This window comes from Anabrus simplex, chromosome 1 (assembly GCF_040414725.1).
Source record: "Anabrus simplex isolate iqAnaSimp1 chromosome 1, ASM4041472v1, whole genome shotgun sequence".
In the NCBI taxonomy this organism is placed as follows: Eukaryota; Metazoa; Arthropoda; class Insecta; order Orthoptera; family Tettigoniidae; genus Anabrus; species Anabrus simplex.
The window spans coordinates 1248826121-1248842509 of record NC_090265.1 but is presented as its reverse complement, the minus strand read 5'-3'; the positions used below and the strand labels follow the sequence as shown (position 1 = coordinate 1248842509).

The following is a 16389-nucleotide window of genomic DNA, read 5'->3' as shown; positions in this document are numbered from 1 at the left end:
GTAAGTAATGTATTATTATTTCTCCAAGAAGAAAGTAATAATATAATACTAAAGGACGAAGCTTATTAAAATGCTTATCACGACAAGAAAGAATGGTAGTAAAAATATGAAAAAGGCATGTGGCTTTTAGAGTGGGGAGTGTCCGAGGACATGTCCAGCTCGCCAGGTGCAGGTCTTTGGATGTGACACCCGCAGACAACCTGCGCGTCGTGATGAGGATGAAATAATGATGAAGACGACACATACACGCAGCCACCGTCTCGGCGAAATTAATCAATGATGGTTAAAATTCCCGACCCTGTCAGGATTCGAACCTGAGACCCCTGTGACCAAAGGCCAGGACGCTAACCATTTAGCCACGCAGCCGCACAGTATGTCAGTGATTGGCATTGGGACGAGTTTCCTTGTTGATGTACGGCCTAACCTTCAGTATAAGATGTAAGGAAATATATATATTTTTTTGCTAATTGCTTTACGTCGCACCGACACAGATAGGTCTTATGACGACGATGGGACAGGGAAGGTCTAGGAGTTGGAAGGAAGCGGCCGTGGCCTTAATTAAGGTACAGCCCCAGCATTTGCCTGGTGTGAAAATGGGAAACCACGGAAAACCATTTTCAGGGCTGCCGACAGTGGGATTCGAACCTACTATCTCCCGAATACTGGACACTGGCCGCACTTAAGCGACTGCAACTATCGAGCTCGGTGATGTAAGGAAATACTGGTAGTATGGTGTTACCGTATTCAATTACTAAGTATTCGCTAGGCAAGGTTTTCTTATGAACATACTCTTCTCGACTTTTTATCCAAGGATCTCATCGTCATGCTGTATACGCAAATATTTGGGCACACTGTATAGTGACAGGTTTGAGACTGAAGAACTGTGAATGGGCCAATGTTAACTCCTTACCTCTGAAACGCATTTATACAGCTGAATCCTTCAGTCGAATGTCCGCAGTCGTCTTAGGAGCTTACCTGAAAAGAAAAGAGAAGATGATGTTGAAAGGGAGCAATAATTTTGTCTTAAAGAATACAATGGTAAAGAGGGTTGATACTAAAGTCGCTGCCATTGAAAATATGGTTTCGACACAGCTGTGCATAAGAATTACAAAATGTATTAAACGTTAAAAGAGGGAGTCATAAAAAGAGTAGCTTTAGATGGAGAAGAATAGTACTAACTTGACTTCTGAGGGGAAAAACTGATGATATGGACTGCCTGCCATAGAAAAGGGGTGACACAGGAACTAACGCAGCCTCACCAGAATAGACTGTCATACAGAGAGTAGCTGTGAATCGGTATGATTAATAACGCTGTGCTGGATGGATATGTCTGAAAAAATGTCAGTGCCTTATTGGAAACAACAAAGGATTAACATTTTTGCTAGAAGATATTAAACCGAGCTCGATAGCTACAGTCGCTTAAGTGCGGCCAGTATCCAGCATCCAGTATTCGGGAGATAGTAGGTTCGAACCCCACTGTCAGCAGCCCTGAATATGGTTTTCCGTGGTTTCCCATTTTCACACCAGGAAAATGCTGGGGCTGTACCTTAATTAAGGCCACGGCCGCTGCCTTCCCAGTTCTAGCCCTTTACTGTCCTATCGTCGCCATTAGACCTATCTGTGTCGATGCGACGTAAAGCCAATAGCAAAAAAGAAAAAGAAAAAGGAAGATATTAATGTTTTAAGCTGTAGGTTTCTCACACACTCAGCGGACTCTTGCCATTAGATCTCTCTGGACTAGATAATCTGCAGGCCTTCTGGCTGAGCAACGGTAGGTTGGTAGGCCAAAGCCTGTCGGCTGTAGTGCAATGAGGTTTGATTGTTGTCTAGACTACAGTAGATATGTAGACTAGAATGTGAACTTGTGATCTGATGCAGAAGGAATCACTGATCTTGCCATAGAGAATAATAATAATAATAATAATAATAATAATAATAATAATAATAATAATAATAATAATAATAATAATAATAATGATGATGTCCGCCTCTGTGGTGTAGTGGTTAGTGTGATTAGCTCCCACCCCCGGAGGCCCGGGTTCGATTCCCGGCTCTGCCACGAAATCTGAAAAGTGGTACGAGGGCTGGAACGGGGTCCACTCAGCCTTGGGAGGTCAAATGAGTAGAGGTGGGTTCGATTCCCACCTCAGCCATCCTAGAAGTGGTTTTCCGTGGTTTCCCACTTCTCATCCAGGCAAATGCCGGGATGGTACCTAACTTAAGGCCACGGCCGCTTCCTTCCCTCTTCCTTGTCCATCCCTTCCAATCTTCCCAACACCCCGCAAGGCTCCTATCAGCATAGCAGGTGAGGCCGCCTGGGCGAGGTACTAGTCATTCTCCCCAGTTGTATCCCCCGACCCAGAGTCTGAAGCTCCTTGAGGCGGTAGAGGTGGGATCTCTCGCTGATTCCGGGATAAAACCAACCCTGGACGGTAAACAGATAAAGAATAATAATAATAATAATAATAATAATAATAATAATAATAATAATAATAATAATAATAATAATAATAATAATAATAATTCTATGACCATATCTACAGAATGGATAGCAAAATACTCACCAAAAGATTATTTAAAATAATCAACTCAAAGAAGGTTAAAATAAACTGGCTAGAAGAAACTAAGGCATACCTCCATGAAATGAACATCACGGGCGACATCATAGAAGAACGTGGGGCTTTTAGCACAATAGTAGCCAAGCACAAATTCGTGGAGAAGTCCAAAAAGAAAACTGGTATGAAGTGGTCCAACGCAAGATGCAATACAGTGCATTCATGGAGAGATTCTGGGAGGATAAGTAGGCGAAAACCATGAGGCCAACGAATAAGTTCAAACGTGCTCTTTGAATGGGCATAACGAAATAATAATAATAATAATAATAATAATAATAATAATAATAATAATAATAATAATAATAATAATAATAATAATAATAATAATAATAATAATATCCTTGAAGTTTTATGTAAGAAACTTGGGACTATTTTGAACAACGGATCCGTTTTCCATGTAGACTGTGTGTGAAGTCTGTCTGATGACCAGTGTATGTACTAGCGTGCGTAATGTATGGTCCTCGGGTAGGGAAAGAAGTGGCCATCATGTATCATCCCGACAATGAAATGGGGACAGCATGGACAACTACTTCTAGAATAGCCGATAGCTGCAGTCGCTTAAGTGCGGCCAGTATCCAGTATTCGGGAGATAGTAGGTTCGAACCCCACTGTCGGCAGCCCTGAAAATGGTTTTCCGTGGTTTCCCATTTTCACACCAGGCAAATGCTGGGGCTGTACCTTAATTAAGGCCACGGCCGCTTCCTTCCTACTCTTAGCCCTTTCCTGTCCCATCGTCGCCGTAAGGCCTATCTGTGTCGGTGCGACGTAAAGCAACTAGCAAAAAAAAAAAAAAAAAAAAGAATAGCCGAAAGAGGGTCTCAGCCATTTCTTCTCTCAGTTGCGTTCTTTAGGCTAAGAGTATCTAGTTGCAGAATCGATAACCGGACATAAATTATTGATAGAGCCGGTAATCTAACCCGAACTAACCAAGAAGGAATTAACCATACTTATGCTAGACACCGAAAAATAGATATTTTCCACCGAGAAAGTTGGCTGGGCGATTTGGACTGGGTAGCCGTTAGCTTGAGTTTGGCATTTGGTGGGTTCGAACCTTTCTATCGGCAGTCCTGAAGATAATATTTCGTGGTTTGCCATTTTCACACCAGGCAAATATTGGGACTGTACATGAAATACTTTCTTTTGGTTACAATTTTGTTTTACGTCACACCGACACAGACAGGTCTCATGGGGACGATGGGATAGAAAAGACCTGGGAATGGGAAGGGAGCGGCCGTCGCCTTAATTAAGGTACATTTGCCTGGTGTGAATATGGAAAACCACGGAAAACCATATTCAGGCTGCCGACAGTGGAGATCGAACCCACTATATCCCGGATGCAAGCTCACAGCTGAGCGCCTCTAACTGCACAGCCAACTCACTCGGTGTACATTAAATAAGGCTACGGCCGCCTCGTTCCCAGTCCTTCACCCTCTCCTATCCCTTGTCTCTGTTTGTGCGACGTAAAACCATTATACTGTACTAATATTTTCTGTTTTACGCAAGTGTTCTGGGAATTAACTTGGACGTCATCAGGGGCTCTACATATAAGTTCATGACTGCCAGGCGTTAATCATAGCGCAGAATGAAGAAGAAACGAGAGGGGAGAAGGGAAAACTGATAAGTCAATGAGCAAACAATCTGAGATAGAGGAAACACGTGTTTTAGCAATTAGAGTATCTCCTCTTTTGGTTAGATAAGTGGAGCCGATAGTGTGAGAACGATAAGACCTCCACTGCAACACACAAGTGTTGTCCCGAGACTAAAACTGTTGTTTGTTGTTAATGGTAGCTTACGAGCCTTCGTATACTTGCGCGAGTAGCCTTTATTGTCAAGTTATCTTGTGCTTAATGCGGCCTCTGCAGTATTCAGAGGAACTACGTGTGTCAGTTGTTTAAAATGACACTACGGGATACGGGAAATGTTTGATTACCCCCTCCATCTTAACGTCACGTTACCGAACCTATACGTCCCTCCTCCGTAAGCAATATACAGTATAGTAATATTTCCCCTTACATATGGTACTTTTGGACTCGCAGAAATTTTCACCCGCAGAAGCAAGCCAGTCCGCCTCTTTGGTGTGGTGCTAAGCGTGATTACCTGCCACCCCCGGAGGCCTGGGTTCGATTCCCGGCTCTGCCACGAAATTTGAAAAGTGGTACGAGGGCTGGAACGGGGTCCACTCAGCCTCGGGAGGTCAACTGAGTAGAGTGTGTGTGTGGGGGGAGGGAGGGTTCGATTCCCACCTCAGCCATCCCCGAAGTGGTTTTCCGTGGTTTCCCACTTCTACTCCAGGCAAATGCCCGGATGGTACCTAATTTAAGGCCACGGCCGCTTCCTTCCCTCTTCTCTGTCTATCCCTTCCAATCTTCCCATCCTCCACACCAGGCCCCCTGTTCAGTAGAGGTGAGATCCCTCGCTGAGTCCGGGTAATCGGATTAAGAAAGAAGGAAAGAAAGAAAGAAAGAAAGAAAGAAAGATGCAAGCCAAGAACATATTTTCCTACCTTTATAGAAACACACAGAGACATTCCGTGTTTTCTATTATACTTAGGGAAGACTCATTTCGCCTCCGTATGTTCACAAACACTACGACAAATGAACAGGGTGTAAATCAGTATTACAGTACAGGAATTAAATTTAATTTCCAAGTTTCAATGACTTGAAGCCATTGCATGCTGAGATTGGTTCTGCTATATTTAAGGGGCGTTTTTACAAACTCTACTTGTAAATTTTAGTTAATTTACAAAGGAACAAAAAACATGTTTTGCTTTTATTATATTTTAAATGAAGATTGTTTCAGCTTTATTCAGTAGGTATTTGTATATACAACACTCATCTAATATTAAGGAAATGTCTATTTACCGGTTCGGGTACAAATGACATTTATTTCCAAAACCTACATAAGTTAAGTTAAAAGAAAGAATGCTCACAGAAGTGAGTAAAAGAAAAATCATTTATTATATTAACATCAACTATAAGTGTTACGGAGTTTTCCGTGGTAGTTAAAGGTGAAGGAAGGTGCGGGGGGTGAACAGGTCTCAGGCTACGAAATTAAAGTGAATTTAAAATTTAACAAGGTTATATTTTCTTAGCAAAAAACAAGAAATAACAATAATGGCAGGTACAGAGTAGCAAAACCACTAATCGAGAATGTACAATTACAGGATTTGGGCTCCGAGAGCCAGACACACAATTCTTGAGCAATTAGCCCAACTTTACGATATACAGAATTCAACAAAGGGGCAGAAGACCCCAATCATGCCCAGGAGCTCTTGCTCCCAATTACATCATAAAGCCTCCTCGAGGCGCGCAGAAACAAATTTCAAAAGAGCGATCTGCTCTCAAAGATTAAGCCTATCAAAGGGCACACCAAACTCCACCTTCAAGTTGTCCTCTAGGGACATATACACAGGGGTAACATACCCAACCTACTGAGGTCTATTAAGTGAGAAAAAGGTTAAGTACATGACCTCTAAAATAACAATTTGAGAGGAGGCGATCTGCACTCCTAATACATTTGTTTAAAACCTAATCTGGCTCTAGGCCGCTAATGCAAGGACTAATCCCATACTACGGAGGTGACTTTAGAAAAGAACAATTTACATTACATTCAGGAAGAATCGGTTGTGAGAAATAAGTTCACCTCAAAACAATATGAGTGGGAGCTCGAGAGGGTTAAGCACTCTCTATCCCAATATGAAGCTTTAAAAGAGAATAGATGCTAAGAGTCTTTACATTTTAGGGAAAGTTACATGGTAGAAACGCTTCGGACCCGCCCCGAGAGTTAAACTGCTGAGCTAGCAAGAAAAGAAGTTATTAAAAGGCCATTACCTTGGTGTTGAACTGCTCCCCGAAGAAAGAGGCGCTTCCCGCCCCCTGCTATGTACTTTGCACACAGAAAGATGGTACTGAAGTGGCACCGAGACCCGAAAATCAGCAGTTTATATACTCTCGCGGAAAGTTCGAGGCGTTTTTGGAATGAGAACACCCTCCCACAAGGATTTTATTGGTTCACCAAGAAACCCCCTACACAATACGAAGAAGAAACATATTATTGGTGGAAAATTAATTCGAGAAATTCGGGATTGGCTAAATTCAAAACAAGGGGAAAGAAAGGGTTAATATTGCCAACTTAAACAATGACTGAAAGAAATTTAGCAAAGAACAAACTTTTGAAATTAAATTTTCTCCAAAAAAACAGTTCTTTTACTTCGCACTAGGGTGCACCGTTGTAGTTCTTCAGTAGTGTCCTCTAGAAGAGAATGTTCACACTTCTTACTACAAGCAAAACAAAATACATCGAAAACAACACAGTTCAGAAACTTCAAAATTTCCAAGTAGTGGCATCTTCAGGGTAACTTGAAAATTAACACATAAGACAAAGTTCAGACTTCTTCCAGAAGGGGAGTTTCAACTGGCGCAAAGTTTAAATAAGCTGCGTGGAGGTGTACCGCCCGGTACAATAAGTATTCGATTGAATATGTCAGTGGTCTGTCTGGAGTATCAAGGCATACAACTCCGTGGTCACACAATTAAAATATTCTGTAATATCACTTTATATCACGGCCTTTGTGAAACAGGAACAGGTGAAAAACAGTGACACATTGAAAAAGGCGTAATCACAAATTCGGTGTCCGTCATTTACAAAATTTCACTTTTCACTAGCACTAATAAACTTCTTAAATATTTTGATGCCAGAAGGGAATCTATCAAAGACTGCTTCAGGTTATTTATTCCAATTCCTTATGGTTCTGTTTACGAAGGAAAACTTGCCCACATCCGTTTGTGCGCAGAATGGTAACTTTTACTATTTGTTTAACGTCGCACTAATACACCGAAGGTTTTGGGCGACGGAAGGATGGGAAAGGGCTAGGACTGGGAAGGTAGCGGCCGTGGTCTTAATTAATGTACAGTCCCTACAGTTGCCTGATGTGAAAATAGGAAACCACGGAAAACCATCTTCAGGGCTACCGTTGGTGTAATTCGAACCCACTGCCTCCCGAATACAAGCTCACACCTGAGCGACCCTAACCACGCGGCCAACTCACTCGGTCAGGGTGATAACTCTAAATGATAGGGTGGTGGCAAGTATCTCTTACTTCTCTATAATTTATCATTGTTAAATAAAATATTGAATATTGCTAAAAATTATGCAAATGAAAATTTAAATGTATAAATACAACGATCTGAAAAGTTCAACTTTATTATTTCTAATTGCAATACACGATAGACATTTTACGTAGATAACTGTAAGGGCTAGCTAGCCCAGCCTACCATGTTCGTTTTGACTCGTCCATCAATACAGCAATTTTGCCGTCTCTTATAGGGTCAATAAGGAACAAGATTTTCCAGAGTCAAAAAGGGGACACGTTGCAGTTGCGACCCTAAGGGGAAACCTTCATATTCACTTAACCATGAAATATTTCCCAGGCAAACTATAATCAAATACTAACAAAATCACTGAACATTATGGGCACAAAACATGTGAATGATACTTGGAGAATCACTAAAACTTTTATAATATCAGCAAAAATATGCTTCTACGTTATTGTGGGGCCAAATATGCCTTATAAAATGTAGTAATAAAATCGTATCATCGTGTTAACAGAAATGTGCTCAATTTACTTAAGTGTATAGAAAGAGGCCAGGATAAAAATATGACGCTTCATAGAAATCCTACGCCAAGTGTGTACCAGGTTAATTCCTGGGGCAAAGGCGATCGGGCGCCGAGCCGATCACTATATCCAACTTCGTGCCGAGGTTACGGGAAGTGGAAGCCTTACCTTCCACTTCTTCATTGATGTTTCATTGTTTGTGCACAACGTATCATGAGGCTCCATCTTACTCAGCTATTTGCCTTTCTCCGTGGCGAAGTAGTCAGCATCCTGGCCTGTGGTCCACGGGATCCCGGGTTCGATTCATGGCCGGGTCTGGGATTTTAACCTTAATTGGTTAACTCTTCTGGCTCGAACACTGTGTGTGTGTCTTCCATATTAGATAGCATCCTAGGAAAAAACCCGTCCTCACAGATGTGGAGGTCACTGATGGGCTTCATTTCGAAAGACCTGCATCAGGCCTCGGCGGAGGCTATACGCCGTTATTACGGTGGCCGTGGTCGTTAAGCTGTCGAGTCTATACGGTCTGACACCTTGGTTAGCCGGTTGGAGTCCGGTTGGTCGAAAAGAATGTTCACCATCAGAATGCTGGCCGGTAGGGTAGGAGAGGTGATGGTATACAATTTCTAATCAACAGATTGCGTGCCAAAAGCCTGGATTCAATTCAAAACCTCTCCGCAGTTGATGGTGATTCGTCCGCCGGATGGGGACGAAAAGCTTTTTTGTTTTTTTTGTTTTACGTCGCACCGACACAGGTAGGTCTTATGGCGACAATGGGATAGGAAAGGCCCAGGAAGTGGAAGGAAGTGGCCGTAGCCTTAATTATGGTACAGCCCCGGCATTTACCTGGTGTGAAAATGGGAAACCACGAAAAACCATCTTCAGGGCTGCCGACAGTGGGGCTCGAGCCCACTATCTCCCGATTACTGGACACTCGCCGCACTTAAGCGACTGCAGCTATCGAGCTCGGTGAAAAGCTTTAAAGCAGAGCCCTTGGTGTTATTCGACAGGAGTAGGCTACGTGCCGACACCGGGTTTCACCGTCTCCCTGCTATATCATCATCATTCCCCCCCACATCGACTCACGCAGGTCGCCCATGAGAGTCAAATATTTCCTGCACCAAGCAAGCCTAACATGTTCTTGGACACTCCTGGTACTAAAATCCAGACGATAGATAAATAAATTATTATATTGACTTTCTTTTTCGGATACCAGTTTTCCAGGACTTAGCTCGGTATTATAGTACAGGTGCCCTTGTCTTTAAACAAATCCTACCCGAAGTCGCTGAGGTTCGAACCTAGGAACTTGGTTGGAAGTCCACTGGCTAGATCACTGCGCTTTCCTTAGCTAGATGAAAATGAAATTCCACAGCATGTTTCCAGTCATTCGACCGGGTTAGGAGTGGAATGAATGAAGCCCCATCTAGCGGCGAGGATGGGAATTGTGCCGGCTGCCGAAGCTTGTCGCATTCCTCTGGGGCAATGATTAATGGCTGACAGATGAAATGGTATTGGAGAGTGTTTCTGGAATGAAAGATGACAGGGAAAACTGGAGTAGCCGGAAAAATAAACCTGTCCCGCCACCGCTTTGTCCAACACAAATCTCACATGGAGTGACCGGGATTTGAACCACGGAACCCAGCGGTCAGAGGCCGGCGTGCTGCCGTCTGAGTCACGGAGACTCTTTCCTCCCTCCTTCCACCCGTCCTTCCTTCCTTACCTAGATATTGTTCCAAATGGTACATGTTCTCACCCAACTAACATGAGTGATAGACCCTATAAACCAGAAGTTCAATGAAACGAAGAAGCTGTGGTTTTGATCATGGTCCATCTAGCAATATCTATGGATATAAATGACTCTTCGCAACAGTGCACACTTCGAGACTTCAAATATATGATTGGAATGTGGGTTAAAAATAAGTTTAGATGCACAAGCAGTCTAAGGTTATCACGTACAGTCGCCTACTGCAAATAACTTGGATAACTAACTCAGCTAGTCTTGTAACAGATGAGCAGAATGTGCAAGATAAACAAGCTACGCAGTAACATATTGCGCTCTTTATACTGCTATTTGTCATGAACATCAAACTATGCGTGTTCCCAATAGGAGAGATTCTAGGCTGTATTGATGGAGTCAATTCAGCCAGATAGATTATCCTACAGCTAGCTACACGAAAATGAAACTAAACCTGCGGTCCATACAGCCCATTAGAGAAACTGGGTCTGTCAAGAATACTGCTGTCCAGCCCGATAAGAAACAAAGCAAAGCCATCTGCGTGCAGACCGTGAACGTCCTTGGAGGAGTGGAAGCCTAGCTTGGTACTAAGTGGGATACAGTGGATAGTTCTCTGCCCGGCCGCCTTTGTCCCCAGAAATTAATCTGGCACTCAACTTTGGTGTTGACTGAGTGAACCTCAGGGTCATAAGCAGGGCCAGGATTTTGGTGAACTAAAAATGTTTAAGGAATGATCTATAACATGACGGAAAAAATCCAGTAAAATGATCCGGAAACTAAAAGGAAACGTGCATTTTAAATGACATTTTAAAATCGATTTACTCATCGAGTTGGTATAGCCTATATTTATATTATAGACATTATAATAAACTTTTAGGCTTCTACCATATCAAGAAAACAAGATGAAGTTCTTTACGTCTCGTCGTCTTCAGAAGAAAATCTCTACTATTCACGAGGAAGACTCCTCCAACTGGAGGTGTCACTCCTGGAATTATGGACATTTCCAAGGAGTGATGATATGATGATCTTGTTGCCTTTACGTCCTACTAACTATTTTCATGGTTTTCGGAGACGCCGAGGTGCCGGAATTTAGTCCCGCAGGAGTTCTTTTACGTGCCAGTAAATCTACCGACACAAGGCTGACGTATTTGAGCACCTTCAAATACCACCGGACTGAACCAGTCGAACCTGCCAAGTTGGGGTCAGAAGGCCAGCGCCTCAACCGTCTGAGCCACTCAGCCCGACTTTCCAAGGAGTAAGCGGTGAACAAAGTTCCTTTAGTCCGCAGATTCGTCTCCGCATTCATCCTCACTTGATGTTGCGATAATATCCAATACCACAGGCGTGAATGCTTCAAAAATCCTCGAGCATGTAAGAAAATAGTCTAATAAATTCCATATAATGTCCAAATGATGACGTATAATTTTAGAAAATGACCTAAAAGAACAAAATGGAAAAAATTACAAAAATGACCTAATAAATTAGCATTTCTACAATGTGGGAACTATGATCAGTATTTCTGTACAAATTAGCAATGTCTGTTGTGAATCAATTAAAAGAGGACATGTCATCAAAGTCCTAGCCCTGGTAATGAGCCTCTCCAAAAATGGAAGTCTGTTTTCTATTTTTGTATAACTTCCTGACGGTGAATCACACCCACACATCCTTCCGGATGAACTGAGCACGTTACCGCCTTGGCTGGGCAGCATCTCCAGCCAGATCGACAGTAGATAATATTCGATAACCCACCCTTACTATTAAAGAAATCGTACAGAATTCCAAGCTTTTTATTTTTTTAAACATTCGAATTCCAGCTTTAGTGGTCCCACAAATGGCAATCCAGTGGTTTTTAATTTCAACTCAAAGAAAATACTGAGAGATTCTTTCCCGCACACACGACTCCTTCTTTTCACATGAATGAACACGTGGACCAAAACAGATAATATAATAACAGAGTATCAGCAAACATGTACTCACTAGCGCTTGGCTGCTTGAATCAGACGGTAGAGCCCAAGATGACTGGTTAGAACTTGGTATTTGAAGGTTTTCAAATAGGCCAGCCTCATGTCGGTAGATTTACCGGCACATAAAAGAACTTCTTCAGGACAAAATTCTGGCACCTCGGCGTCTCCGAAAATCATAAAAGGTAGTTAATGAGACGTCGTCCGGCTCCTTGGCTGAATGGTCAGCCGGGTCGGAGATTTTAACCTTAAATAGTTACTTCCGCTGACTCGGGGACAGTCCCTAGAATTCCTGCAACTCACACACCACACAGAACACTATCCTCCACTACAAAAAATACACGCAGTTCCCATACACGGCAGTTGCCGCCCACCCTCCTTGGAGGGTCTGCCTTACTAGGGCTCCACCAGGCGAGGCGAACGTGTCCTCGAACATTCCCGGCACCAAAAGCCAAATGATAAATAAATGGGACGTGCAAAAATTGACAATAATATCACGATGTAGTAAATGAAACAATCACAAAACCTAGGAAGTGTAATTTCAGAGATTTTAATCTGGATTTGGGGGTTTGAGATCAACTTACCCTACGTGAGGACAGCTGAGAAGTTGTGTGCCAAGGGGGCGTTACTGTGGGGGGGCGTAGAATCCCCACCCCGTGGAATTTTTATAAAAGAAAATAAATAGAAACTGACAATACATAAGTTAAAGTCAACTCATTCATATTATAGAGACAAAATGTGAAACCAAACAGATCTCTTGAATCTATTTTATAAGAAGCCTCGAAAGTTGTATTTAGATTGTAATCTGAACATACCATTCGCCGTAAAACTATTTAATTTGATCATATTGTTCTTGCTCTGTATTTGAATGTAAGATTTTGTAATGTACCGATACTGTAATCTGAATGTCTTTTTTTTCTGTTGGCTTTACGTCGCACCGACACAGATATGCCTTATGGCAACGATGGGACAGGAATGGGCTAGGACTGGGAAGGAAGCGGCCGTGGCCTTAATTAAGGTACAGCCCCAGCATTTGCCTGGTGTGAAAATGGGAAACCATGGAAAAGCATCTTCAGGGCTGCCGACAGTGAGGTTCGAACCTACTATCTCCCGAATACTGGATACTGGTCGTACTTAAGCGACTGCATCTATCGAGCTCGGTAAATCTGAATGTCAGTGTCCTTAAGACCTCGTGAATGCACGTGCGCACCACACACGCACAAACACCTTCATTATGTACTGTCAACATTTTGTAACCATACCCCCCCCCCTCCCCCCATTGGTCGATCCTGGCTACGCTACTGTGAGTGACGATGAGATAACAGTGCCGGTCTAGAAAGCCAAGAATAACGACCAAGATGATTCGTTGTTGTTATGACCACCTACAACCTCATAATCAGCAGGCCTTCGGGCTGAACAGCGGTCGCGTGGGAGGCTAAGGCTCCTCAAGGCTATAGCACAAACAGGTTTGTTGATTTGTTTGTTTGTTAAGCTGTTATTGCGAAAAACTGAATGTCAGGAGGTCTCAAACTCGACCATGGTTGTGCCCCAGATAGGATTAGGTTCAGAGTACCAAGAGTCGAACCCCTAAGGCCACCGAGTAGGGTGGTATTGCCTTCCCCTAACCACGGTGACACATGGGAAAAAATCTTAATTGAAATTGAGTATATGACAATTGTGCGTGAAAACGAAGGCATACTGCGGACACTGAGCACACGAGAATTAGAGAAGTTTTTTCTTAGGACCTTTAAGGGAGTCAAGGTGGAGAGCCGATGCGACCTCCAAAGTAGTGAGTGCTGTTCAGATGAAGCTGTCAGCAGCTGCCACACACGGCGAGAAGCGATGACGAAACCAGCTACACTGAATGGCGCATACTGTTGGACTGAATTGTAGAAAATTTCTAAGGAATTCTCTCATCGCCGGCTGCAAGCTTCCGTGACGCGGCTCGACCCATCCAGCACAAGGAAATCTAGCAGCCTACCACGCCGCTCGGCCGGCTACTAGCTAACTTCCTCATAGGACACATTCAGATGATCCCACGGACACACTGAGAATATCAAGAGCTCCCAGTTTCCTCGAACTCGTTTTCCTTATATTACTGAAGAGCTTGGATATAATAACTGACGACAATTTGTTTGATTTTGCTATTGGTTTCACGTCGCACTGCCTGTCTTCCGGCGACGATGGGATAAGGTAGGGCAGAGAGTGGTAAGGAAGGGACCGTCGTCTTAATTAACATACAATCCCAGCATTCACCTGGTGTGAAAATGGCAAAACACGGGAAACTATCTCAAGGGCTGCTGACAGTGGGGTTCAAACCTACTATCTCCCGAATGTAAGCTCACAGCTGCGTGACTCACATTGCGCAACCAACTCACTCGGTCCAGAAATGTTATTAAAAAGCAAAATTACGTGTTTCGTCCAATCAAGTAGATTTCCTCAGACTTTAAATCACGTAAAAAAAAAACGTAAAATAAAATAGGAAAATATGTACAAGTGTTATACGCTACGCCGGCTCCGTGGTGTAGGGGTAACGTGCCTGCCTCTTACTCGGAGGCCCCGGGTTCGATTTCCGGCCAGGTCAGGGATTTTACCTGAATTTGGGGGCTGGTTCGAGGTCCACTCAGCCTACGTGATTACAGTTGAGGAGCTATCTGACGGTGAGATGGCGGTCCCGGCCTAGAAAGCCAAGAATAAACGGCCGAGGGGATTCGTCGTGCTGACCACACACACCTCGTAATCTGCAGGCCTTCGGGCTGAGCAGCGGTCGCTTGGTAGGCCATGGTTGTTGGGCCATGGGGTTTGGTTTTGGTTGATACAGTACAAGAGTATCAGAAGTGATGGCACACGCCGAAATACATGATAGGAGGCCGCTATAGGTCCGTTCGAACATATAACAGACGTAGACTATGTTGACCCTACGCCACTGACGTGATTGCCTGCTCACATGTGCGTTGTGTGCTTTATGCGTTTGTACACATGGTGAACTCTTCCTGGTTTATACCAAATAATCGATACACATCGAACACCTCGTTATTAACCGCCTCCGTAGTGTAACGGCTAGCGCTAATAGCTGCTATAGTCGGTGGCCCGGGTTCGACTCCCGGCACTGCCGTGAATTGAAGATTGGCATTAGGACTGGTAGACTATCTGGTTAGAAAGGTAGGCTACATGTTGCTCACCTTCACTAGGCGCGGAGGTTGCTCAATAGCTTTTAATAAACACAAAGTCTGGTCTACAGCTTTGAACGATCTTACTTGGTACAATACAATACTTACAGGTGGTGCTCAAAATCTCGCCGAAATGAGTTCCGAATTTTTTCGAACATGCCTGGTTACTGACAAGCGTCGTAAAATCTGTGTACCAGTTCTTCAACGGTGTCAGAGTCCGGCTCCATGGCTAAATGGTTAGCGTGCTGGCCTTTGGTCACAGGGGTCCCGGGTTCGATTCCCGGCAGGGTCGGGAATTTTAACCATCATTGGTTAATTTCGCTGGCACGTGGGCTGGGTGTATGTGTTGTCTTCATCATCATTTCATCCTCATCACTTCGCGCAGGTCGCCTACGGGTGTCAAATCAAAAACCTGCATCTGGCGAGCCGAACATGTCCCCAGACACAAAAATTCAAAAGATTGTATCATTAGAACTCTTAGAATTGTCCCGGATGTCGTTAGTTTATCAGAGTCTGCAGGACTGAAGTGGTTTAAAACATAAATACATTCAAAATAAAAGTACAGTAGTGGAATACAGTCGAATGAAGTCAGGAGATGCAGAAAGTGTTCTATTAGGAAATTAAATATTAAAGGAAGTAGATCAATTTTGTTATTGGGTTAGAAGAACAACTTACGATGGCAGAAGTAAGGAGAACATAAAATGAAGGGTAGCGCAAGCAAAGGAAGCCATTCTTAAGAAAAAACTGATTTCTTAATCGTAGATATAAAACAAAGCAAAGTCATCTCTGTACAGGCCATGAAGGCCCTTGGAGGAGCGGAACGTAAAGGCTCCCACTATCCGCAAATTCGGCACTTGACAGGGTGGAGTGGTTAGTTCTTCGCCCGGGCGCTTTCGCCCCCATTAATTAACCTGGTACTCACTTTTGTACTTTTCGAGTAGGCTGAGTGAACCTCAGAGTTACGCGCACCTCTGGAAGAGGAAATCGCGTTTTCTTAAATTTTTCGACTTCCTGACGGGGATTCGGACCCACGTCTTTCCGGGAGAACCGAGCCCGTCCTTGTATAGGTAGTATAAGTTATGCATATTAGAAATACGTTATTTAAAGTTGTGTATAGAGCATGGCATTGCATGGGAGTGAAACATAGCAATAACTAGCTCAGAAAAATAAAGAACAGAAACTTTTGAAATGTTGCGTTACAGAAGAATGCTTTTTTTTTGCTAGGGGCTTTACGTCGCGCCGACACAGATAGGTCTTATGGCGACGATGGGATAGGAAAGGCCTAGGTGTTGGA

General features: G+C 43.4%; 1 protein-coding gene across 1 annotated transcript in view; it reads right to left on the bottom strand.

Annotated features, from left to right (window-relative positions):
- Positions 1-16389, bottom strand: part of sog (short gastrulation) — a 515759-nt gene that overhangs the window by 326474 nt on the left and 172896 nt on the right. The gene's annotated exons all lie outside the window — the stretch shown is intronic.